The following is a 25,506-nucleotide window of genomic DNA, read 5'->3' as shown; positions in this document are numbered from 1 at the left end:
TAATCCATTTATGCCAAAAATATTTATATTATTTAATAAGTACTTGATATACCTTTAATTCACAATTGGCTGGCTTTAAATTTCATGTTCAAACACATTTAATATATATAAACCATTTACTTTGATACTTTTTCAAATAAATTTTGCTACCACATGAGAAAAAAACAAGTGTTTAAAAAAATTTTAATATCAAAGTCACCTGAAGGAGAAATGACAACAGTCCATATATTTCATACTCATATATCAAGTGACTGCAATCAACTATACCCAGAGACAATGAGAGAAATAGCCCAGAAAAAGAGTTTAAACAAAGCCCATGTGCTCTCCTCCACAAGAGGGGTGAAAATCACTCCCAAGCCTATTTTCAAATAGCAACACAGTCTCTGATTTTAACAATACTTACCTCATTAACCATAGGTCCGTTTTTAGCAGGTTAGGTTATAGAGCTAAATAAAGATTTTACAACATAAGAGAAGCCAAAACTTGGTTAGTCCTGTTAGAAACTGAGAAATTACTATAGGTAACAAGGAAATAAAATATTAAAATGCCACATATAAACGTACAGTAATCAGGAAAAGACTCACACAGAGTCAAACAACCCTATCAACCTTCATCATAATACGATACACCATCACTCTATTAGAGCAAAGTACAACAAATATCCATGACTGTAACCCTGACAAAGATAGACATTTGGTAAGCTTTAAGAAAATAATAAAATTTATAATACATTTTATAAAGATTTTAATCAAAACAATTAAAACAAAGTATTACTTTTTTAAGAAAATTCATCTAAATACAACTCATGCTATCAGAAACAATAAAGAACTATATGTAAATCATTAACCATCAAAGCATTTTCCATAATGATTAACTACAGAGCTTCTTTACTCCACCTATATTAAGGGACTAATAACTATCCTGTGAATGATGACTATCCCTAAAGTTTTATCAGACCCAAAGGACACTGGCACTCCCCTAAGGCCCTAGGCATTTCCCCTAGACCTGTTCAGTAAACAAAAGCAAAGGGCTAAATGTGAATTTTGAACTTAATTATGTACTTTTGATACTTCTTCAATGAAAAATTACTTTTAAAAATAAAGGTTGAAATTTAACATTTCTAGGTATAAAATGCATGCAAATAATTAATAGATTCTTTTTCAGACAGAATAATAAAATAATCCTAAAATACCTGATTCAGCAGGTAGCTTTTTACCCCCCTCTTCAGTCACAGATTAGAGGGAGAAAATCTTTTAAGAGTTTTTATAATACCAAAAATTTCCCTATTTTATATTGATCTAGTCTAAAAAGTGGGAATTGTATTTTACATCTGCAGACAATAGTGCTGCTTAAAACTGGGCTATCATTTCAATAGCTTCTAATAAACCAAATAGCAAAACTTCCATCTGGTCTCAGGAATGGCTTTCCTTAAAAGTTTTACCAGCATATTGGAAAAAGAAATAGAAAAGAACAACAAAATCAACATATAGAAAGATTCAAGCTAGTCATTCATACATGAGGAAACTGAGTGTAATACAGAAATGACATGTATGTCCCATTCTCAACTGTGGTTCCACATAAGAATTAAGCCCTAGTACCCTAAGTCATTCACTGAATGTACTCAATTCACTTGTTTCCTAGGCATTAAGAATGATACCAACTATGTATCATTCTTGGGAGAACTAAGAAAAGTCATCCAAATCATTTTCTGGGTTCTTCAGTTTCGATGAAGAACTGTGGTTGCCGGCAACTAACAGTCCACATGCTGCAACTAAGAAGTCCACATGCTACAACTAAGAAGTCCACATGTTGCAACTAAAAGATCCCACATGCCGCAACAAAGGATCCTGTGCGCCACAACGAAGATCCCACATGCCACAATGAAGATCCCACGTGCCGCAACTAAGACCCAGTGCAGCCAAAATAAATAAATAAATATTTTTTTTAAAAAAGAACTGTGGTTGGGAAAAGATCTATACAAATTATTAGCCCTGGGAACAAGCATTAAAAATAACACAGTATCCTCGAGCTAGTACATTGTTTATGGTGACTATATATACAACCTATTAAAAAGCTAAACAGTCTATTATTTGAACATAAGTTTTGAACATTAACATAGTTCAAATTAAAACCATTAATGAATTAGATTTCACTAAGTCTAGCCATGTGTCTGGTCCTTTATTATAAGACACAAGAGGGCACAATTCCTGACCACAAAAAGCTTATTACTAAAAAAACTGGTCCAACCCACAACACATAAACAAAAAAAATGTGTAAAATCACATTAAGCTATAAATAATTCAATATGTAAATTCTAATCAAGAGTTTGGGAAGGAAAAGATTCCTGGAGGTTACAGCAGACAGGGAAAGCTTAATAACAAAAGTGAAACTTGAGAAGTAAATTCTGAGATGAGTAGTGTTTGGAAAGAAAAATGAGAAGGCATGCTATGCAGGAGTGATGACCCAGAAGCAGGGCTGAACATCCACAAGAGCAAAACCATGATGAAGGCTGAGATTAACAGTGGAGAATAGAGAGAGAGAAAAAAAAGAAAGTTGGTCAGATAAGGATGTTGAAAACAGTAGGCAGATCATGGAGTTTAAGGATTTATTTTTGTTTTTCACTAGTTCTTAAACAATACCAAATTCTGAACTAAGTACTTTGTACTGATTTTTATCTACTCTACTTTTAATATCAGAACCCATTAGTATTAGAACACATTATACAACTATGATTTTATTAAAAATTGAGACAATTTTAGGCCAGCCAAAACATCACAAAGCACATGCTTGGAAACTTATATTCCCGAAACAGCATACATGTGATAAGAAAACCTCATGTAAATATTTGTTCTGAAGGAAGATTAGCATTGAGGGGGAAACAAAATATATTTGCCCTCAAGTTAAAGCTAAAAGCGAAATGCTTATTTTCCTTGACTGCTGGCCGACAGTTGTGTGCTTATTGCTGACTGGATCCTTTCCTATCAAAACACCCAGCACTTCAAAAGACCCAACCACTGCCAAGATTTCTGCCTTCAAAGAGCTTTTGTTGCCATGGCAATCTCATGTTCTCCGGGAACCAAGCTGGCGGCACCCTACCATACATATATGAACAATGTTCAAACTCTGGCTGATCCCTCCTTGAAACACAGGGTATATATCCTGTCACAACCATACCAATTTTCACTTGCTCTAATACAAGGCATCAACAGTACCTGACAGTTCATAGAGAACCAGGGTTACTTCAAAATAAACAGATGCATCCAGAAAGAGGGAGGGCAGGTTGAGAGTGGGAACCCTCTTTCATATTATAAAGCAGATGTCCTAAAGCATGAAGGCCAATGAAATAAAACACTGAGTCCAACTCAAATTTGATCAAAGATTTCTCCCTTTTCAAATATCTCAAAACACTTTTCCTAAAAAAATTTAAAGCAAAGATAAAAACAGTACAGGCATAGTACTTTGGTTAAGAATGTCTCCTACACTGACTGAAGATTTAACACCTTATCAAAACAAAGCTAAATTCTGCCTAGAATTAAAGCTTTCCTTAGGAAGAAAGAGTAGAGGCTCTAAAACCACTTCCATAGAACACTCTGTCAAAATTTCATAGAAATATATTTGCTAATAAATGACACATGTGGAAAAACTACAGCCAGAGTTCGAGGGTATGTTTCCAGATGTAAAATACTTCTGACCTAAAGAAATTGTTTTTTCATCTCTATTCAACTTATACCACACCACATTCCCAAGTCGAGTAAGCTGTGTTTTCTATACTGTAGTAGTCTTCAAGTTAACAGCAAAGACCATGACAATCATATCCAAAAATCAAGTAGTGTGAAAGAGCAATAAAAGCAATGACCTGCTACGATTCTGAAAATAATCTCATTTTAAGAACTATATGTGTTCCTAGAAAATGGAAGTTAAAGAGTACTTAAATGCTGAATTATCTTTTGCAATTGATTTTCATTACAATTTCAGAAAATGATCCTACCACACAGGGTAAAAAAAATTAGCCTCAACCTGCTTCAAAGAAACATTCAATTCACGGAAAGTTCTAAGATATTTTTTCCAATATACAGGCTATGAGCATTTAATTTTTCTATACCAACTTTGTCAAACAGTCCAGACTCTTTACTCTTGTAAAGTAATTTTAATGCACACATACTAGTGAACACAATTCAATTCCACTTCATTAGGGGTTCTGAATTCCTGAAAGTGAAGCTGTTTATAGGATCATTCCAAATAATTGTAGAATTCCAGAGCTGAAAGAGAGTTGAAAATGTCTCAAATGTTCCAAATTTGTATAAGAAAGTAACCTGAGAGATTTAGTAACAACCTCCTCTTTCTTTTCAAAATGAGGCCCAGGTAGGTTACATCATTAACTGCAAGAATTTTCTCCTGCTTGATGCTGTGTTTTTTTGTTTTTGTTTTTATATAATTATATTCCAGTTTCTCTCTTTATATTTCTGAGATATTATCCTTAATATGGATTAAAATGTCTATTGCTTCCAATGTCAATAAAGCTGTCTTTTTTCTTTAAAGGTAGTTGTCTAACATGAGTTAAAGGTCAGTGACCCAAAAGACTAAAGGCTACTAAGAACGAAAAAAGTTGTAAGAGACCCGTTATCAAATACAGGAAAATCTGGATTGGAGTTTAAACCCCAGTACCTAGCATTTTGCAAAGCAGCATTAACAAACAGCAAACCCATCACATCAGATATGAAAATCCAATCATTTTCACACCTTACAAAATAGTAAGAGAAACTGACACTCTGAAAACAGCTAAAACCAACTACTAAAGCTGTGGCTTTCAATTTTTTTAAAAAAAACCACAATCCACTCACTGTTAAATACATTTTATATCACCTAGTGTATACAAATGTATATTTAAATAACAAACTAATTTTACAAAAACAATCCTCTAAGTGCATGTGATACTGTTCCATTTCTTAATCATGCTCTCTGAGATCCACTAAAGTGATTTCTTAACCCACTAATGGGTAACGATCTGCACTTTGAAAATGATGGAAAGTGTAAGTTAGTTACTGATACAAAGCCTCAAGAAGAACAGTTTTCACAAGCATTCATTCCCCACATATCTATTGGCACTATGTACACAATACTACCTGTTTAACTGTACTGTGCCGTACCGTACAATGTACCATAAGATTCTGAGACTGCTTATACAAATTTAACTATAGAGTCTTGTACTAGTGGTTTTTATTTTAACAATAAGGTTAGATACATAAGGGGGAAAAGACAGTCATGTTAGCCCATTTACTCACTGAGTTTTTTTTATAGGTTTTTTTCTAAAACATGTCTATAAGAATTCAAAAATGTTTATATTTGTATTCTTAGTATAGTATACATATTCTCTCTTCTTTTAGATATATAAAGCTACACTGCCACATCCAATACATCTTTATTATCCTCAAAGCACTTAGCACAGTGTTGAACATAAAGTACTTATTTACTGAACTAATGGTTTTATCTAATCTCAAAAATTAGCTTATATCTCAGAGAATTAGGATAAGGCACAACAATATAGCTTTGGTTAACAAAAGTACTTTTCGATATAGCTACTAAAATACCTTAAATCTCAGAGCAAATCTCTGAAAGTCTAAATTTTGCTCCATGCATTTGTAAAGACTTCTGAAATTACTTAAAACAGAACTTTATTGCAAAAATGACTCAAACCAAATTCTAAAATGCAGTTATTATTAATAAAATGACTATTAAAAGAGTAAATGTGTACTAGTTAGGAAATTTTAATCATTTCCTTTCTCTAGCAAGTGAATATGTCCAACTCAAATTCTTTTTTAGATAAGTCAGAATACAAATAAACTACATATCTGACAAATGCATTTTCAAACTTTATAACTCAGAGATAGTGATTTCATTTGTAAAAGAGATATACACTCTATTTTATAGTAGTTATTTATTTTGATTTTTCAGATTAATTTTGTCATGTCAAAAACCTGAATAATAATCCTATTTCTTTTTAAGACCAAAGTTAATTGAAACAAATGCCTGTGAACATCTATTCAATATTTGCTTGCATCACCAAAGCATGACATGACCTGTTTTTAAACAATTGTATTAAATAGTAACAAGCATAACTAACCATGTAATAGCATAAGCATTTGATACTTGAATATGAAATTCTTTCTTAACAATTAAGTAGATTAAACAGCCAAGTCAAAACAAGAAACTTAAATATTGACTAAACTGTCCCCAATTTCTCAATTTACAATAGATTGGACTGAAGAAAATTGGTTTCCTAAGTATGGAAGGTATTTCTCCTATAAAACCTGGATTCTCGCTTCCATATTTCATGAAGCCAGCTAGTTAACTAACATTCATAGATCCTCTTCAAGAGTTCTTATTTAACTGTTGGACATTGCTCTCTACATGAAGTAGCTCCGACATTCACTGAAGAAAGGGGAGCACTATTTTTTGTTAGATTGTAAGTGAGATCAGCTATGCCACTCCACATCTCACCAGGTAGAATGACTGGAAATCTAGTTTAAGTTTTCAGGACACAGGTTCATTCTACTTTTAGGGTGTTGTAGTCTCTCTATGGATGAATGCATATTCATAGTCTATTAGGTTTGCAACAGAAATTAGTCTTATATCCCATACAGAATGTCAGGCTCAAGTAAGTGTATAAATATTTTTTGAATAAACAAGCATTTAAGCACCTACTGCATGCCAGGCACTGTCTTAGGCCTGTGAATACAAAGGGTCCAGAACATTATCAATCAGAATGATAAGTGCCACAAGAAACAAACAATTCAAAATAAGACATGACACAACAAGCCAGAAATTTCTCACCATGCTATAATGCAGAGAAAAGAGCAATGAAGTTGAAACCCAGTCCCAGTTTCACAATCCACTATATAAGTTATATAAATTTAGTTAACTCAAAATTAACAAGCTAGATGCCTTTGTGTAAACAGAAATATATAAGGTTAACTTAAACATAAACTTTATTATATTTATGGCAAAAACAAAACATAAATCTAATTACACTTTTTATATGAGCTTCTATTACATATATAAGCACACTACATATTGGGTTGGCCAAAAAGTTCGTTTGGGTTTTTCTGTAACATCTTACAGAAAAACCCAAACGAACTTTTTGGCCAACCCAATATAACAATACACGGCTTAGTGAAGTACAGTCCAACAGAACTTTCTACAATGATGGAAATATTCTATACTTGTACTCTCCAATATCGTAGCCACTAGATATAAGTGGCTACTAAGTACTTAGAATGTGGCTAGCGCAACTGAGGAAATGAATTTTATTTTTTAAAACTAATTTAGGGACCTCCCCAGTGGTCCAGTGGTAAAGAATCTGCCTTGCAATGCAGGGGACATGGGTTCAATCCCTGGTTGGGGAACTAAGATCCCACACACCACAGGGCAACTAAGCCCATGCGCCACAACTACTGAGCTCACACGCCTCAACGAGAGAGCCTGCATGCCACAAGCTACAGAGCCCACACGCTCTGGAGCCTGCGCACAACTACAGAGCCCACGTGCCCTCGAGCCTGCAGGCCACAACTAGAGGGAGAAAACCCTCACGCTGCAACTAGAGAGAAGCCCGAGCGCAGAAATGAAGAGAGCACGTGCCCCAACAAAAAAGACCCCACATGCCTCAACGAAGATCCCACGGGCCGCAATTAAGACCCAACACATCCAAAAATAATAATAATAAAGAAAATAATTATTAAAAATAAACAAAAAAACTAATTTAAACATAAACAGGCAGAAGTTCTGTTTCCAGTAAAGACAGAGTCATAGGCAATAATAGGGACTGCATTTACACTTGTGCCTGAAAAAAAGCATAAAACAGAGAAAATAAATGACAACAATTTTCAAGACACTGGACAACAGGCGACAAAGGACAGTGATCTTTGAGAGTCAAGAAACAAATCAGATGAGCCCTACAAATGATCAAACTTACTGACGTGAGAAAGTTCCCAAGCAGAGGTACTAGGGGGATGTGAAGGTGGAGACTGATAGACGCAGTGAATTCGTAACATGGACCTCACAGAATAAGCAGGACGGAAAGCCAGAGAGCAGCACTGAGATCAAGCAAACTCCTGCAAGAGGGTTCCCCTTGCGTAATGATCAGCACATGCATGTAAGGAAACTACCTAAAGTTGGAGAAAGAATAACCCCAAAAGATAAAAAGTGTCAAGCACAGGGCCAGTAATAGTTCTGCTCCCAGCAGCGAGACTGAAAAATTTCATGAGTCTTGAGGCACTGGTAGAATACATAAAACAGACTCCCTCAGTAGTGAGGAATAATCAGCCCCAGCCCAAGCACTACTCTGGACCCACCTAACAAATCTTAAAAATACCAAAAAGGATTAAGATGTTTCAAAGTAACTTAACTACATCCAGAACAAGGTTCAAGAATAGTTTTAGTAATATAAAAATATACAGCACCCAGCAAGGTAAAATCACAATAAAATCTGAAAACTAATAAAAAATTACTAGCCATACAAAGAAGCAAAAAGGTACAAACCATACAGAGAGGGGAAAAATCAACTGACTCCAACCACAACTGACACAGATGTAAGAACCAACCAACCAGGATATTAGATCAGTTACTATAACTATTCCATGTGTTCAGAAAGTTTAGAGATGTGGAAGATATAAGAAGACACAAATCGGGGACTTCCCCGGTGGCACGGTGGTTAAGAATCTGCTTGCCAATGCAGGGGACACAGGTTCAAGCCCTGATCTGGGACAATCCCACATGCCGGAGCAACTAAGCGCATGTGCCACAACTACTGAGGCTGCGTGCCACAACTACTGAAGCCCGCACACCTACAGCCTGTGCTCCACAACAAGAAGCCACCACAATGAGAAGCCCGTGCACCACAACAAAGAGTAGGCCCCGCTCGCCACAACTAGAGAGAGCCCACACACAGCAACAAAGACCCAAAGCAGCCAAAAATAAATAAATTTTTAAAAGCTTAAAAAAAAAAGAAGACACAAATCAAGCATCTGGAGATGAAAACTATAATGTATGAGATGAAAAGTACACAGAACAAGATTGATGGAAGATTAAACATGGCAGAAGAAAAGGTAGTAAACTTGAAGACATAGCAGAACAATCCAATATTAAACACAATGAGAAAAGAGGATTTTTTTTTAATTAAGTGAGCTGTGGCACAAGTCCAAGAGTCCTTCCCCATATAATTGGAGTTTCTGAAGGTGAGGGGGCACAGTAAATTATCTGAAGAAACTTTCCAAAATTTGTCCCAATTTGATGAAAATTATAAACTCACAGATCAAAGAAGTTCAACAAATACCAGGCAAAAGAAACATGAAGACATGCATACACCAAGTCATATCATAATCAAATTGCTCAAAGCCAGTAATTTTTTTTAATCTTAAAAGCAAACAGAGAAAAAAGATACACATTACATAGAGAGAAACAAAAATGACATTAGATTCTACATTGGAAATTATAAAAACAAGACGACACTGGAGCAAATCTTTAAAATGCTGAAAGAAAAAGCTACCCATCTACAATTCTCTACCTAGCAAAAATACTTTCTTAAAAACAAAGAACTACTCAAGAATTTTTGAGACATGCAAAAGCTGAAAGGAATTCACTAACAACAGATCTCCACTGTGAGAAATATTAAAGTTTTTCAAACACAAGGAAAATGATGCCAGATGGAAATGCAGATCTATACTAAGAAATAAAGAGCAATGGGAATGGTAACTTAATAAATGTATATGGGTTTTTATTATTTAAATCTCTTTAAAAGATGATGGATTAAACAAAAATAACAAGGATCTGGTGTTGGATTTATTACATATGTAAAAGTAAAATGTATGGCAACAATAACACAAAAGCTGGGATGGGAGAAATGGATGTACACTATGGTAAGGTGCTTGAACTATACATGAAATGACATGGTATCCCTTAAGGTACATTAAGATAAGTTGAAAATGTATACTATAAATCCTAACCCAACCAGTAAATTAACAACAAAAAGTTTTTCCTAATAAGGTGACAAAGAATACAAAATAAAATCATAAAAACACTCAATTTATCCTAAAAAGAAGGCAGAAGAAGAACAAAGAACGTGAGATAAATATCAACAGAAAACAAACAGCAAGATGATGCTTTTAACTCTAACCATATCAAACACCACATTAAAATTTCCAGTTTAAAACCAAAGATTTCAGACTGGGTAAAAATGCAAAACTCAATGTACATGCTGCCTAAAATAAAGGCACTTTAAATAGAACAAAGTTAAAAACAAAAATAAGGAAAAAGTATACAATGCTAACACATCAAAAGAAAGCTGAAGTATATGTATTAATATCATGTAAGTAAATTTATGAGCAAAGAATATTAACAGGGATAAAGGAGGCCATTTCATGATAAAGCAGTCAACTCATCAAGAGGATATAAAAATCCTAAACATTAATGCATATAATAATAGAGCTTCAAAATATGTGTATACAAACTAATATAACTGCAAGGATAAATAAAACACTCACAACTCTAGTCAGAGATTTCAATTCCCCTCTCTCAACAACTGGTAAATCAACCTAAAAGAAAATCAGAAAGGATATAAAAGACCTGAACAATACTGTAAACCAAAATGATCTGATTTAGAAAACACTCCACCAACCAACAGTAGAAGAACATCTGCCAAGTCAAACCATATTCCAGGCCATAAAACAAGACTCAGTACATTTAAAAGGGCTCAATTCATACAAAGTACGTTCTCTGACCGTAATGGAATTAAACTAGAAATCCGCAACAGAAATATCTCTAAAATGATATTCTCCCCAAATATTTGTAAACTGAATAACAACCACTTCTAAATAATTCATGGGTCAAAGAAGAAATCAAAGAGATATCAGAAAATATTTAACCTAAATGAAAATAACTACTCATATCAAAATTTGTGAAATGTTACTAAAGGAGTACTTGAGGAAAGGGGAGAATTTATAGCACTAATGACCTCTATTAGAGAATAAGAAAAGTCTCAAATTAATGACTTCAAAATCTAAAATTTAAAAAGAAAAAATTACACCTGAAATAAAGAGAAAGCAAATAATAAAATCACACCAGAAATCAAAGAAATGAGAAAATAAAATAAAATAAAGAAAACCACTGAATCCAAAACTTCTTTGAGAAGATCGGTAAAACTAATACACTTTTAGTCAGAGTGATCAAGAGAAAAAAGAAAGAAGAAACGAATTAGCAATATCAAGAATAAGAACAGTGACATTACTACAAATTCTACAGATATTAAAAGGATAATAAGCAAATATTATGAACTCTATTTCAACAACTTAAATGACATAAACAACTTACATTCAACAACTTAAATGACATAAACAAATTCCTCATTCAACGACTTAAATGACATAAACAAATTCTTTGAGAAGTACAAACTACCAAAGTTTAAACAAGAAGAAATCAATCATCCAAGTAGCTGAATTTTTAGTTAAAAATCTTCCAACAAAAACAATCTCCAGACCCAGATGGTTTCACTGGTAACAACAAATATTTAAGGGAGAGATAATATCAATTATACACAAACTCTTCTAGAAAATTTAAAAAGAGGGAATACTGTCCAGCTTATTCTATGAATCCAGCATTAACCCGGTGTCAAAATCAGACAAAAAGACATTAGGAGAAAAGAAAACTACCTATGTTCATCAACATGTGAAGAAATTTTAACAAATTCCAACAACATATAAAAAGATTAATTCTCCATGACTACATGGGGCTTATCTGCATAATGCAACTTGGTTTAACAATAAAAAATCAATCACTGTAACTCCCCCATATTAGTAACAAATTTAAAAAGAAAAGCCGTGTGATCATCTCTATAGATCAAAAAAAAGCATAAGGCAAACCCAACGTCCATTCCTGGAAAAATCTCTCAGAAGTTTTAACAGAAGGAAACTTCCTCAGTCTAATAAATGGCACTACATTAAAGCCTACAGCTAACATCACACTTAATGGTAAAAGACTAAATACTTTTCCTCTAAGATCCAAAACAAATCAAGTTGTTCTGTTCTCACCACTTCCATTCAAAATTATACTAGTTGCAATAAAGTACAATCAGAAAAGAAAAAAAAAAAATAATAATAAGGCATCCAGATTAGAAACCAAGAAGTAAAAGAGACTTCACTCACAGACTACATGACCATCAACAGAATATCTCTATAGAATGGAATCTACAAAAAAGTACTGGAATTAATAAGTTTTAAAAATCTGTGCAGGACAAAATGTCAACACACAAAACTCAATTATATTTCTATATACTGGTAACTAACAATCAGAAATTGAATTTTAAAAACAATACCATAGGAGCTTCCCTGGTGGCACAGTGGTGAAGAATCTGCCTGCCAATGCAGGGGACACGGGTTCGAGCCCTGGTCCAGGAAGACCCCCACATGCCACGGAGCAACTAGGCCCATGGACCACAACTACTGAGTCTGCGCTCTAGAGCCCGTAAGCCACAACTACTGAAGCCTGTGTGCCTACAGCCCATGCTCCACAACAAGAGAATGCACCACAATGAGAAGCCCACGTACCAAAATGAAGAGTAGCCCCCGCTCACCGCAACTAGAGAAAGCCCGTGCGTAGCAACAAAGACCCAACGCAGCCAAAAATAAATAAATAAAATAATTTTTAAAGTCTTTTAAAAAAATAACAAAATAAAATAAAAACAATACTATATATAACAACATCAAGAAGTATGAAATACTTATAAATCTAATAATATATGTGAGAGACCTATATAGAGATCACTATAAAATATTGCTCAGAGAAACTAAAATGATCTAAATAAACAAAATTATATTATCTTCCCATAGGGTCAGAAAACTTGATTGATATTGTCAAGATGTCATTTCTCTCCAAACTTATCTGTGGATTTAAAGCAATCCCAGTCAAAATCCCAGAAGGCTTTTCTTCTGTAGCAATTGACAAAACAGTACTAAAATGTATATGAAAATGCAGAGGACCTAAAATAACCAAACACTATAAAAGAACAAATTTAGGGGGCTTCCCTGGTGGCGCAGTGGTTGAGAGTCCGCCTGCCGATGCAGGGGACGCGGGTTCGTGCCCCGGTCCAGGAGGATCCCACGTGCCGCGGAGCGGCTGGGCCCGTGAGCCATGGCCGCGGAGCCTGTGCTCCGCAACGGGAGAGGCCACAACGGTGAGAGGCCCGCGTACCGCAAAAAAAAAAAAAAAAAAAAAAAAAGAACAAATTTAGAACAGTAACACTACCTGATTTCAAGACACATTACAAAGCTGCAGTAATCAAACAAGTGTGGTATTGCATAAAAACAGCCAAAGATCAATAGAAACACTATAAAGCACAGAAAAAAGACACATAAATATATGGAAAATTTTTTATAAACATGCAAATGAATTCATTTGAGAATGAATAATCTTTTCAACAAATGGTGCTTTAACAGTTGAAAATCATATACAAAGAAATGAACTTCAAACCCATACCTCATACCATATTAAATAACAAACTCAAAATGGATCACAGACCTATATGTAAAACTAAATTTTAAAAGTTGCAGAAGTAAATACAAGGGAAAACTTTTGTGACCATTGGTTAGGTTAAGATTTCTTAGATCACAATACCAGAAGGACAATCCGTAAAACAGTAACTTGAAAAACTGAATCTCATCAAAAATAAAAACTATTACTCTTCAAAACATACTCAAGAGAATGAAAAAAAACCACCCAGAAAGTGGGTGAAAATATCCATAAATCACATTTCATAAAGGACTTGCACCCAGATTATTTAAAGCAATCTCAAAACTCAGTAATAAGAAAATAATCTTATTTAAAAATAGACTTAAATGTGAAGATCCTTCACCAAACAAGATAAAAGATGGCAAGTAAGCACATGAAAAGATGCTCAATGTCATTAGTAATTAGGAAAATATGTATTAAAACCACAATGAGAGGGACTTCCCTGGTGGTGCACTCGTTAAGAATCCACCTGCCAATGCTGGGTACATGGGTTCAAGCCCTGGTCCGGGAAGACCCCACATGCCGCGGAGCAACTAAGCCCGAGTGCCACAACTACTGAGCCTGCATGCCACAACTACTGAAGCTCACACGCCTATAGCCCATGCTCCGCAACAAGAGAAGCCACCGCAATGAGAAGCTCGTGCGCCACAACAGAGTAGTTCCCGCTCGCCGCAACTAAAGCCTGCGCGCAGCAACAAAGACCCAACGCAGACAAAAATAAATAAATTTATTAAAAAAAAAAAAAACACAAGATACCACCACACACCTATTAGAATGGCTAAATTTTAAAACAATGACCATACCAAGTGTATCCATACAAGGATGTAGAGGGACTGAAACTCATATACTCCAAGTAGGAGTGTAAAATTAGATAACTACTGTGGAAAAAGTGTTTGGCAGTTTCTTAAGCTTATAGATATCTACCATATAAATATCCACACAAATACTTGTTTAAGAATGGTCATAAGAGCTTTTTTGTAATAATCAGAAATTGGACATAACCCAAGTACCCATCAACAGGACAAGGGACAAATTGTGGTATAGGAATTACCATTAAGCAATAAAAAAGAATAAACTATTGATACATGGATAAATCTCAAAATAATTATGCTGAGTGAAAGAAGCCAGACAAAAAGGACATTCTGTGTGGTTTTATTTATTTAAAAACTCTAGAAAATGAAAACTAATCTAGGCAGAAAAGATATACAAATGGGCATGAGAAAATTTTAGAAAGGGATATACATGTTCATTATCTTGATTGTGGTGATAGTTTCCTATTAAACTTTATACTTTAAATATGTGCTATTTATTATAACTAGTTGCTAGAAGTTTAGTCACATGTTGCCAGTGGCTACTGTAAAGTACATCTAAAGCCTCTCCCTTACCCAGTCTTCCCACTCACCATGCCTTCACCTAGTACACCAGCAAAAGATGCACCAACTCTCTGGACAGAAGTAGCTGCTTTAACCTCTACTTTGTGACACTTTAATCATTTCTATTAAAGCACTTTCCAGGTTGTACTGTTATTTACCTGTTCACATGACTGTCTTCCCCAACAAATTACAAGCTCTTCCAGGAGGAAGACCATACCCATGTCACCTTTATAATCCCAGATACCAAGCACAGAGCCTGACACAAAGTGTATGCTGAATAAATGTTGGTTAAATAAAGCATACAACTCATATCTTTTATGAATTTTTTCATAAGTCTTCTTACATTGTTTTCTATACAAAGAAACACCACAACAATTGACGTGTGTATGTGATAAGGAAATTGTCAAATCATCCTCGCCTAAAAGAGATGTTTTTAATTCATACCTGAGTTTCAAGGCAACTTTTTTTTCTGGCAGAGTTTTACATCTATAATTTTTCATCCAATAAAATGACTGAATTCCTGTATGTAACAGACAATGCTCTATGTACTTAGAATAAATTATAGAATAAAACAAAGTAAAACAAAAGAACTTTACATTCTGGTTTAATAATTAGAAGAGTGAGTTTATGATGCTTTTTGGCAGATACCTTTCAAAAAATATTGAGATAACAAAACTGTGTATTAATAAGTATTCATAATCATATTAACATATGTAGAAATACACAAATTATGTTTAATTAGGGTACAGTATAATGCAACAGTCAATGAAATAAATAGCCCAGAACACCTAAAAACATAGATATCTAAAATAATTGAATAGAATGAATAAAGATAAAATCAAGGATTTCAACTATATTTTTAAATGTTAACAACTGCTTTGCCTTTTCAGAATGCTGTGAAAATGACCTTTTCTGGAAGTCACGAAATCAGGAAATTTTCTCTCACACATTGTCACCAACAAAATCTGGCTGGAATCAAGAGAAATCAGGCAGAGAAAATCAACTCACTTAGAAGTAATCTGTATTTGGGCCTTGTCCATTTCTTATAGATGATGATTTCACTGGGGAAAAAGTGGGACTTTTCATCCCACTTTCCATGTCCTGACCATGGAAAAGTGTAAGCATTCTTTTCCCTCTAATAATATAGAAGGATGAGTGCAAAGGAAAATGTAGGAAGGTAAAATGGGGTGGTAATGCTTGTGATAATGGAACATGTTAATCTTCTACAAAGGCCTCAAAAACTGCTGTTACTTCTGCACTTTTGGCTATGACCTCTGAGCTGACTCCATCATAAACTTCAGTCTTCATCTTCATTCTGAGGTGACTGCATCATTGAAAACAATGTTTTATCTTCTCAACTTACAAAAAGTGTTTACTACTCCACTGATATTCACTCCAGTTTGTCTTAACAGTCTCTTCTGAAGTAAAGGGATTTTTTTAAAGGTCTGTCTACACAGATTACCCTGGGACTAAGAAACTCTCATATACTAGACTAAATTCTTCAAAGAGAGGGAAAAAATTCCTCTTTGTATATGAATTCTGATATTTTGGAGTTAGAGTAACGTTTTCAGGTCACTTATGACACGAGGGCATCATGTAGGCTTTTCTGTAGAGATCCAGAGGACAGACTTTGTTTTGTTGTTGTTGTTGTTATTGTTGTTGAAGGTGAAGCATCTGACACGACTGTGAATGATATATTTTTTAAAGTTTTATTTATTTTTGGCTACGTTGGGTCTTAGTTGCAGCACCCGGGATCTTTGTTGAGGCATGCAGCATCTTTCGCTGGGGAGCGTGGCCTTCGTCCTGGTGCGCAGGCTTCTCTCTAGTTGTGGTGTGCAGGTTTTCTCTTCTCTAGTTGTGGTGCACAGGTTCCAGGGGGCACGGGCTCTGTAGTTACGGCACGCGAGTTCCAGAGTGAGTGGGCTCTATAGTTTGTGGCATGTGGGCTCTCTAGTTGATGCACACAAGCTCAATAGTTGTGGCACATGGGCTTATTAGTTGCCCCGCGGGGCATGTGGGATCTTAGTTCCCTGACGAGGGATCGAACCCACATCCCCTGCATTGCAAGGTGGATTCTTTACCACTGGACCACCAGGGAAGTCCCCAGAGGGTAGACTTCAGCAATACACAACACTTCAAAATGTATACTCCTTTGTCATTTGGAAAGCATTTTCATATGCACATTTAAGCCTCACAAAATCCTTGTGAATAAGGCTTATTCATCTCCATAGTGATAAATAAATCATAAAATAAAAACCTTGACATCACCTCCAATGGCTCACTTCACCTCACACTACAAACTCAATTAAGAAGAGGTGCCATCTCAATGACTAAACAGTGAATATTGTTTAAATTAATTTTCTACTCTTGGATGTCCCCAAATTGGCATGGATTTGGAACAGTTTCCTTCTCTGATTTCCTTTTATTATTTTTTCTTTTTAAGAACAAATAAAGTACTGAAAATTAAAAAAAAAGAGAGAGAAGTTCCCATTAATTCCACATCTACATGTTCTCACTTGTATCCTCACTAAGCGCTGCTACATGCAAAGCTGTCATTTAAGCTGTGCACCACACACCTTCAGGGGTATCACTCACAATGCAGTGTAACACCTGACCGTACATGGTTGTCCTGACTTCATGAATACTGCTCTCATTCAAGAACCCTGCCTCCACTCTCTCTGTTACACATTTTCTACTAGCCACATTTACCTTCCTAAGAAGAAAAGGGGACTTCTGATTTCAACCATGACATAGTAACTGTGACTGAATTTAATCTGTCACTGCAAACCATCAGAAAATTGGAAAACATATGCAAAATGTCTGCTTCCAGATACTGGAAAACAAACCATGTAAGACTACGATCCCTGAGAAAAGGAAAACAAACTACATGAACTCTACCATCATCCTGGTTTCCTGCCTAAAGTCAATTTGCAGATCATTGTGCAGGGAGGGGATCTCAAGCAGAGTGGTATCACTGAGTTGAAGGAATAAAGACTAGAGTTCGAGGAGGCAAAGGCAGCTGGAATTTGTGGGGGAGAGATCCAGATTAGGAAGCTATATAGAAAAAGAGCTCCAGAAATCTTCATGGGGTCCCCTTGAGTATGCTACTAACAGCAAATCACACAATATGGTAAAACTGCGCAAAGGAAGGCAAAAATGAGCAAGGAATTTTAAGTTCAACAACTCTCAGAGCTCAAATGGGACTGGGAGATGTCTTAATTGGAAGCAGTGAGAGTGGAACATAAACATTGAAAACTCAAGGAATTCAATAAATATCTCTGAAGGGTTATGACTTAGTAACAAGGAAAACTATTCTTGGCATAAAAATTACACTATACCCACTCTAACAAAGCTTAAAGGCGACACTTGAAGGGACTGAGTTCACCTCTAGTAACTCAATCTCCTGACATAACAAAGTCCTATATTATTTAAAAGAAGACAACAGGGACTTCTCTGGTGGTGCAGTGGTTGGGAATCTGCCTGCCAATGAAGGGGACATGGGTTTGATCCCTGGTCCAGGAAGATCCCACATGCCACAACTAAGTCCACGGAGCAACTAAGTCCACGGGCCACAATAACTGAGCCTGCGCTCTAGAGCCCACACACCACAACTACTGAGCCCACATGCCACAACTACTGCAGTCCATGCGCCTAGAGCCCGTGCTCCACAACAAGAGAAACCACCGCAATGAGAAGCCTGTGTGCCGCAATGAAGAGTAGCCTCTGCCTGCCACAACTAGAGGAAGCCCACAGGCAGCAATGAAGACCCAACACAGAAAATAAATAAATATATTTTAAAAATAAAAGACAACAAAATCCACTCAACAGTGTAAGATTCAAAATGTTCAGAATTTAATCAAAATTTACCAGACATGTGCAGACACACAAAAAAAAAAAGTGACCCATAACCAGAAGAAAAATCTGTCAATACAAATAAGCCTAGAATACAAAGATATTAGCAAACAAAGACTTGAAAACAGCTATTACAAATTATTCACTGATTTAAAGAAAACCAGGAACATTGTGAAGAGATGCAAGACCAAAAAAAAAAAGGAGTTCTAGAAATAAAATACAGTATCTGAAATGAAAAATTTACTGGATAGGATGAATAGATTAGACACTGCAAAAGAAAAGATCCTTAGCTTGACGACACAATAATAGAAACTATTAAAATTGAACTGTAAAGAGAAAGAAGGCTGAAGAACAATAATAGAACCTCCATAACCTGTGGAATAACATCAAGAGAACCAACATAATTGTAATTGGAGTCTGTGAGGGAAAAACATTTGAAGATACAATGACTAAAGTGTTTCAACTGTAAACATATATATATCAAACAAACACACATACATACAGGCATAGAAATCTTAAAACCAAATTACTGAAAACAGGAACTTTTAAAAGCAGCCAAAGGGAAAAACTATTACGTAGAAAAGAACAAAGAAGAATTATTGCAGACTTATGAAAAACAATGAAACCCAAAAAAGAAAAAAAAACCACACACAATAGAGAGACATGTTTAAATTATCAAAAGAAAAAAGTCAACATAATTCTATATCCAGCAAAAATACCCTTCCAAAATAAAGGCAAAATAAAAACTTTTTAGAGCAGCAAAAATAAAGAGAATTCACTGTCTGCATTCTATACGATAAGAAATTTTTAAAATGCTTCAGGCAGAAGAAAAATGAGACAAAACAGAAAACCCGATATACACAAAGGAATGAAGAATGATGTAAATGGAAAATATATGGATAAATACAAACTCTCTCATAAGACTAATTAAGAAAAAAGAGAAAAGACACAATTACCAATATCGAGAGGGAAAGGTGAAACATGACTACATATCCAACGCAATAAAAGGATAATAGAATATTATGAATAGTGTTAGATCAGGGGCGACCCAGGCGTGGCGCCGGGCAACACAAGCGGCAGCCTCTTCTATGGCCGGGAGTCTGCACCCCCTTCAACAGCTCCCTTCAACCTGGTAGACATCAACGACGTGAGCCCCTCCGGCGGCTTCGTGACCTAGCTTCTGAGGCCCGAACTGGACCCAGTGTACATTCCGCTGCAGCAGCCGCAGCCGCCAGGTGGCGGACTGATGGGCAAGTTTGTGTTGAAGGCGTCACTGAGTGTCCCTGGCAGCAAGTACGACAGCCCGTCGGTCATCAGTGTTAGTAAAGGCAGCCTGGACGGCAGCCACCCAGTGGTGGTGGCGCCCTACAGCAGCAGGCTGGCGCGCATGTGTCCCAAGATCAAGCAGGAGGCTGTCTCCTTGTGCACCGTCAGTCGGCCCCTTGATGCCCACTTGGGCACTGGACGCCCTCTCAGCAATGGCCACCGGCTGCCTGCGCATGACTTTCCCCCGGGGCGGCAGCTCCCCAGCAGGACCACCCCGACCCTGGGTGCAGAGGAACTGCTGAGCAGCAGGGACTGCCATCCTGCCCTGCTGCTACCCCCAGGCTTCCATCCCCACCCCGGGCCCAACTACCCTCCCTTCCTGCCCGACGAGATGCAGCTGCAGGTCCCACCGCTCCATTACCAAGAGCTCATGCCATCCAGCTCCTGCAGGCCAGAGGAGCCCCAGCCAAAGAGGGGGAGAAGGTCGTGGCCCCAGAAAAGGACGGCCACTCACACTCGTGATTACGCAGGCTGCGGCAAAACCTACCCGAAGAGTTCTCATCTCAAGGCACACCTGCAAACCCACACAGGTGAGAAACCTTACAGGCTGCGGGTAGAAATCTGCCCGCTCAGATGAACTGACCGGGCACTACCGCCAACACACAGGGCACCGCCCCTTTCAGTGCCAGAAGTGCAACCAGGCATTTTCGAGGTCGGACCACCTCGCCTAACAACATGAAGATGCACTTCTAAATCCCAAAACAGTGGATATGACCCACACTGCCAGGCGAGAATTTAGTATTTTTTGCCTTTCACACTGTCTTCCCGGTGAGGGGAGGAACCCAGCTTGAAAGCCCTACAACCATGGTCAAGTTCCCAACAAGTCAACTTATGAATGGATAATCTGGAGACATGAGGAAACCAAACAACAAAGAACAGATGGGGTCTATGACTGGATCTTCTATCATTCCAATTCTAAATCCAACTTGATCATATATTCCTGGACTTAGAAAACGCCAAGGAGGTGACTGGATGTTGTGGATATCAGGGTATAAATTAGATCCCTGAGTTGAAGGGAGGGAAGACCAGAATCCCTTGAATTGTTTCGATGCAATATAAGCATAAAGATCACCTTGTATTCTCTTTGCCTTCTAAAAGCCATTACTATGATCTTAGAAGAAGAGGAAGAAATTCAGGTACAGAAAATGTGTTTTAATAGCCTAAACGATGGTGTTTGGTGAGTCTTGGTTCTAAAGGTACCAAATGAGGCCAAAGTTCTCAAACTGCTGCATACTTTGACAAGGAAAATCTATTTATGTCTTCCAGTCTACATTTATGACCTAAGTCAGGTAAATACACCTGGTTTACTTTAACGTTTTTATGCACACAGTCTGTCATGCACTGTGGTTTCAGATGTGATGGTTTATTCCAAAGTATGCCTTAAGCAGAACAAATGTTTTTTTCTATATAGTTCCTTGCCTTAATAAATATGTAATATAAATTTAAGCAAACTTCTATTTTGTATATCTGTAAACTACAAAGTAAAAAAATGAACATTTTGTGGAATTTGTATTTTGTATACTCAAGGTAAGAATTAAGTTTTAAATAAACTATAATATTTTATCTGAAAAAAAATGAATAGTGTTAGACCAATAAATTCAATAACAAATGAAATGGACAAATTCCTTGCAAGACACACATTACAAAAATTGATTCAAGAAGAAACAGAAAACCTGAATGGCCTTAAATCAACTAAAGAAATTAATCACAATTTAAAACCTTTTTATATAGAAAACACTAGGCCTAGAAGGTCTCATTGGTGAATTGTTATATACCTAAGGAAGACAACACCACTTCTACACACTCTCAGAAAATAGAAGAGGAGCAAGGAAACACTTCCTAATTCATTAGATGAGCCCAGCGTGACTGACTCTGATGACAAAACAAAAGACACATACCCCCCCAAAAAAGAATCTACACCTCAATATCCATCATGAATACAGATATAAAAATCCTTTAAAAATATTAACAAATTAAACTCAGTAATATGAAAATGATACATTATGACTAGGTAGAATTTATTCCAGAAACACAAACTTGATTTAGCATTAAAAAATCAATTAGTGTTATTTATTACATGAACAGAACAAAGGAGGAAATCCATCTGATGATCTCAATGGATTCAAAGAAAGCATTTAATAAAACATCAATGCATTCATGATTAAAAAAAAAAAAATCACTCGGCAAACTGGTATTAGAAGGGTATTTCCTCAGGATCCAGGAATGGGCATTTGTTAAAAGCTCCCAGGTGATGCTAATACATTGTTGGGTTTAGAATCAAGGATGAGCCAATCCCTCCACCAAACACATTTTAACAATGATGACTTCACCAAATTTTAATATTAAATAACTGTGGTATTTGATAACAGGATATTACACAACTGTCCATGAGACTAGTTTTTCTTTAAATAATCTGAATAACTAGCTAGTGCTGCCTAACTGTAAGGATCACCTTTGAAATCTGATTCCACCACTTAGTAGCTGTTACTCAAACACCTAAGCCTGTTTCCTCATCTGCAAAAAAGGGAGTAAAACTAAATCTGCCTCAAAGAGTTATTATAAAGATTATGTTAAATAATTCATGTAAAAGCGTGCCCTGTGCACAAGGCCTATACATAAAGAACTAATATCTTATTGAATGTTTCTATTACAATAAAACTAATTTAAGTGCTTGTTTTCTAAAGGGTTTTTAGCTTCATTAAGTCATATGTATTGTACAATTATGTCACTTTCTATAACAGGTCAAATCATTACATATATTTTAGGAAATCAAAATATCCTAGTAAAATAAATACGGGCTCAAGAATGCCCTTTATATAGTGATCCCCTACTCACCCTCCCTTGTTAAGTGAAAAGGTTAAGCTGCAGAACTGCTGTTCCCTATTGTGTAAAAAACAAGAGCTATGTATCGCTTGCATATGCATGAAAAACTCTAAGAAACTGAACAGAGTAAATCTCTGCCAAGGGAGTGGAGATGGGGAACAGGAAGTAATGACGAGAAGAACTTTTGTTTTTCACCATATAGCTTTCTATGCTATTCAGATTTTTTTTAGCTTTGGCTTGTATTTTTATAATTTTTCAAAAATAGTTAATAGAAGAAAACATTTTCAGCACTTACATATAGGCTTTCAAAACTAATTTAAAATTTAACACTTTCCTCTCCAGTGTCACCTAGGTTAGTGAAAACCACTACAAATAGATAAAAATACACTTCCTCTGGAAACAACACTTACATATCAGAACAGACCATTTCATTCAAAAGCCAACAAGCCTTTAAAAGAAGAAGAAACTGGAGGGGAGTATAAAATTAACTGCTTCTTTTTACAATCTCTGAAAACCCACTTTGGATTTTGCCTGAACCCTTCTACACCGTTTATTTACATCTAAACCAGCTGAGCCATACCAAACTATTTACATCTATGTATGCTGAGCCATACCAAACTATTCCTATGTTATTGGTCCAATATCACAGCAACTTGTTAATCTTACATCGGAACACTAAACAAATGCTTTCCTAGAGCTTCCCAAGATGATTTTTATATCAAAATACACTGCTTATGATACATTCTTCTAAACAAAGATAACAGTTGAAAACTCCAAGCTAGTATAGGAATACTGGAAACCAAAAAAAAATTTTCCTACCGCAACCCAGTCTGAGGATTATTTGCAATACAAAAAGTTCTAAAAATTAGGTACTCTTTAAACATCAATGAGATAGTCAATCAAAACAGTTAGATTATTATTAAATGTTAACAAAAGCTCCTTTTTTTCTGAACTTTCTTGCTATTCAGTGAACATCTTCACCAAAAAGTGTCATTTATATTTTTGAAATGTGTTTACAAACACAGCTTTGTTTCACAAAATTCAAAAATACAAAGCCTGCATTCAAATAATAAAAATACCAATTACCTCATCTTTGACTCACTGAATAAATGCAAACCTGCTCCTTTCACAGGGATCAAATGGGTACTTTCAGAGAGCTAAAAATCAATCTTAGGCGGTAAAGGTGGCATCTCAGAAATCTGCAGGTTTCCAAGCAATGAAAGTTTCTGTTTGAAATAAACACTCTGTTAAACTACACAAGGCAATATATTCTATACATTTCCGGGGTAAGCTATATAAGAACTGAGAATCTAGCAGCCACTATCTCAGATAAAGTGGTCTTAAGTCAGTGAGAAGCTTACAATGGACAATATTTGTTCTGAGGTAGATTACTGAGATGAGAATTTTTATCATCTTTATCACAAAGGTCACATCTCTAAATTGATATACCCCTAGATCTCTCCTAACAAAACTCCTTAACTTTCAATTAATGTTTCCCTCAGAACAAAATTTTTCCAAATTCCACATACAAGGGTCAACTCAATTCCTGGCTTAAGAAAAAGAAAAGATAAAAAATACAATTTCCAAAGACTTCATGTTGAGATTTGCAACCCAATTTCAAAAGACAACGTATTTTCTACAGTCAACAAAAGCAGCTTTTGGCCCAAAAATCTGAGGATGAGTTTAAAAGCATTCAATAAAAGATGATGGTTCAGGGGCTTCCCTGGTGGCGCAGTGGTTGAGTGTCTGCCTGCTGATGCAGGGGACATGGGTTCGTGCCCCGGTTCAGGAAGATCCCACATGCCGCGGAGCGGCTAGGCCCGTGAGCCATGGCCGCTGAGCCTGCGCTTCCGGAGCCTGTACTCTGCAACAGGAGAGGCCACAACAGTGAGAGGCCCGTGTACAGCAAAAAAAAAAAAAAAAAAAAGATGGTTCACCCTTCCACCAGAAATTAAGCAGGTGAATAGACTCAGTTCCATTAAATAAGATTATCTTTTTCTGCTCTTATAGATGTTTCCCCACATCTATTATAATGCTAGACCATATAACCTCTCTTCTTCTGTGGTTCAACCCAACTGGCAAAAATCTAGGTTACTGTAGGAAAAGTATCACTTCCAAGGTTTTGGCCATCTAGTGGTTTCCAAACTGTGGTAAAATGGTTCCTACAGCCCTCATACAACAGAGTTCCTCTACCCAATCAAGGCCAGTATCAGAAAAGTCATCCTCCCCACAATATGACATTACTAAAGAACAAAAATGGCACACACTCTGTGAAAAGAAAACACTATGGAAGAGTTTGCTCTTCAGAGCTAGGGCTAGCTGTGGTTCAGGAGAGGCAGCTGTATTCACATACAACCTCAGTGGCTTTACCGCTTGGCCACTTCCTGCTCATCCTTGATGTTTAAATGTGGGGTCTTGGATGCGCTAAGATCTTTTCAGAAGAAGTACGAGAACAGATGGAACATGCTAATAAATGAACACCACAGGTCTCCAGACAGCTAATACACACAGTTCAGTGCTTCCTTAAAACTTCACCATGCAGCTGATATCAGGAAATAAAAATGCAATTTAGGATATT

The 25,506-nt window shown here is 36.3% G+C and overlaps 1 protein-coding gene and 1 pseudogene across 5 annotated transcripts in view; one reads left to right on the top strand and one right to left on the bottom strand.

The window, feature by feature from the left end:
* LOC112415028 (Krueppel-like factor 4 pseudogene) overlaps positions 1–20,776 on the top strand; it is a 112,089-nt pseudogene extending 91,313 nt beyond the window's left edge.
* Positions 1–25,506, bottom strand: part of TCF12 (transcription factor 12) — a 377,241-nt gene that overhangs the window by 334,376 nt on the left and 17,359 nt on the right. The gene's annotated exons all lie outside the window — the stretch shown is intronic.

This window comes from Neophocaena asiaeorientalis, unplaced genomic scaffold (genome assembly GCF_003031525.2).
Source record: "Neophocaena asiaeorientalis asiaeorientalis breed wild unplaced genomic scaffold, Neophocaena_asiaeorientalis_V1.1 scaffold71, whole genome shotgun sequence".
Classification (NCBI taxonomy): Eukaryota; Metazoa; Chordata; class Mammalia; order Artiodactyla; family Phocoenidae; genus Neophocaena; species Neophocaena asiaeorientalis.
The sequence above is the reverse complement of the archived record's forward strand: the minus strand, read 5'-3'. Positions and strand labels throughout refer to the sequence as shown.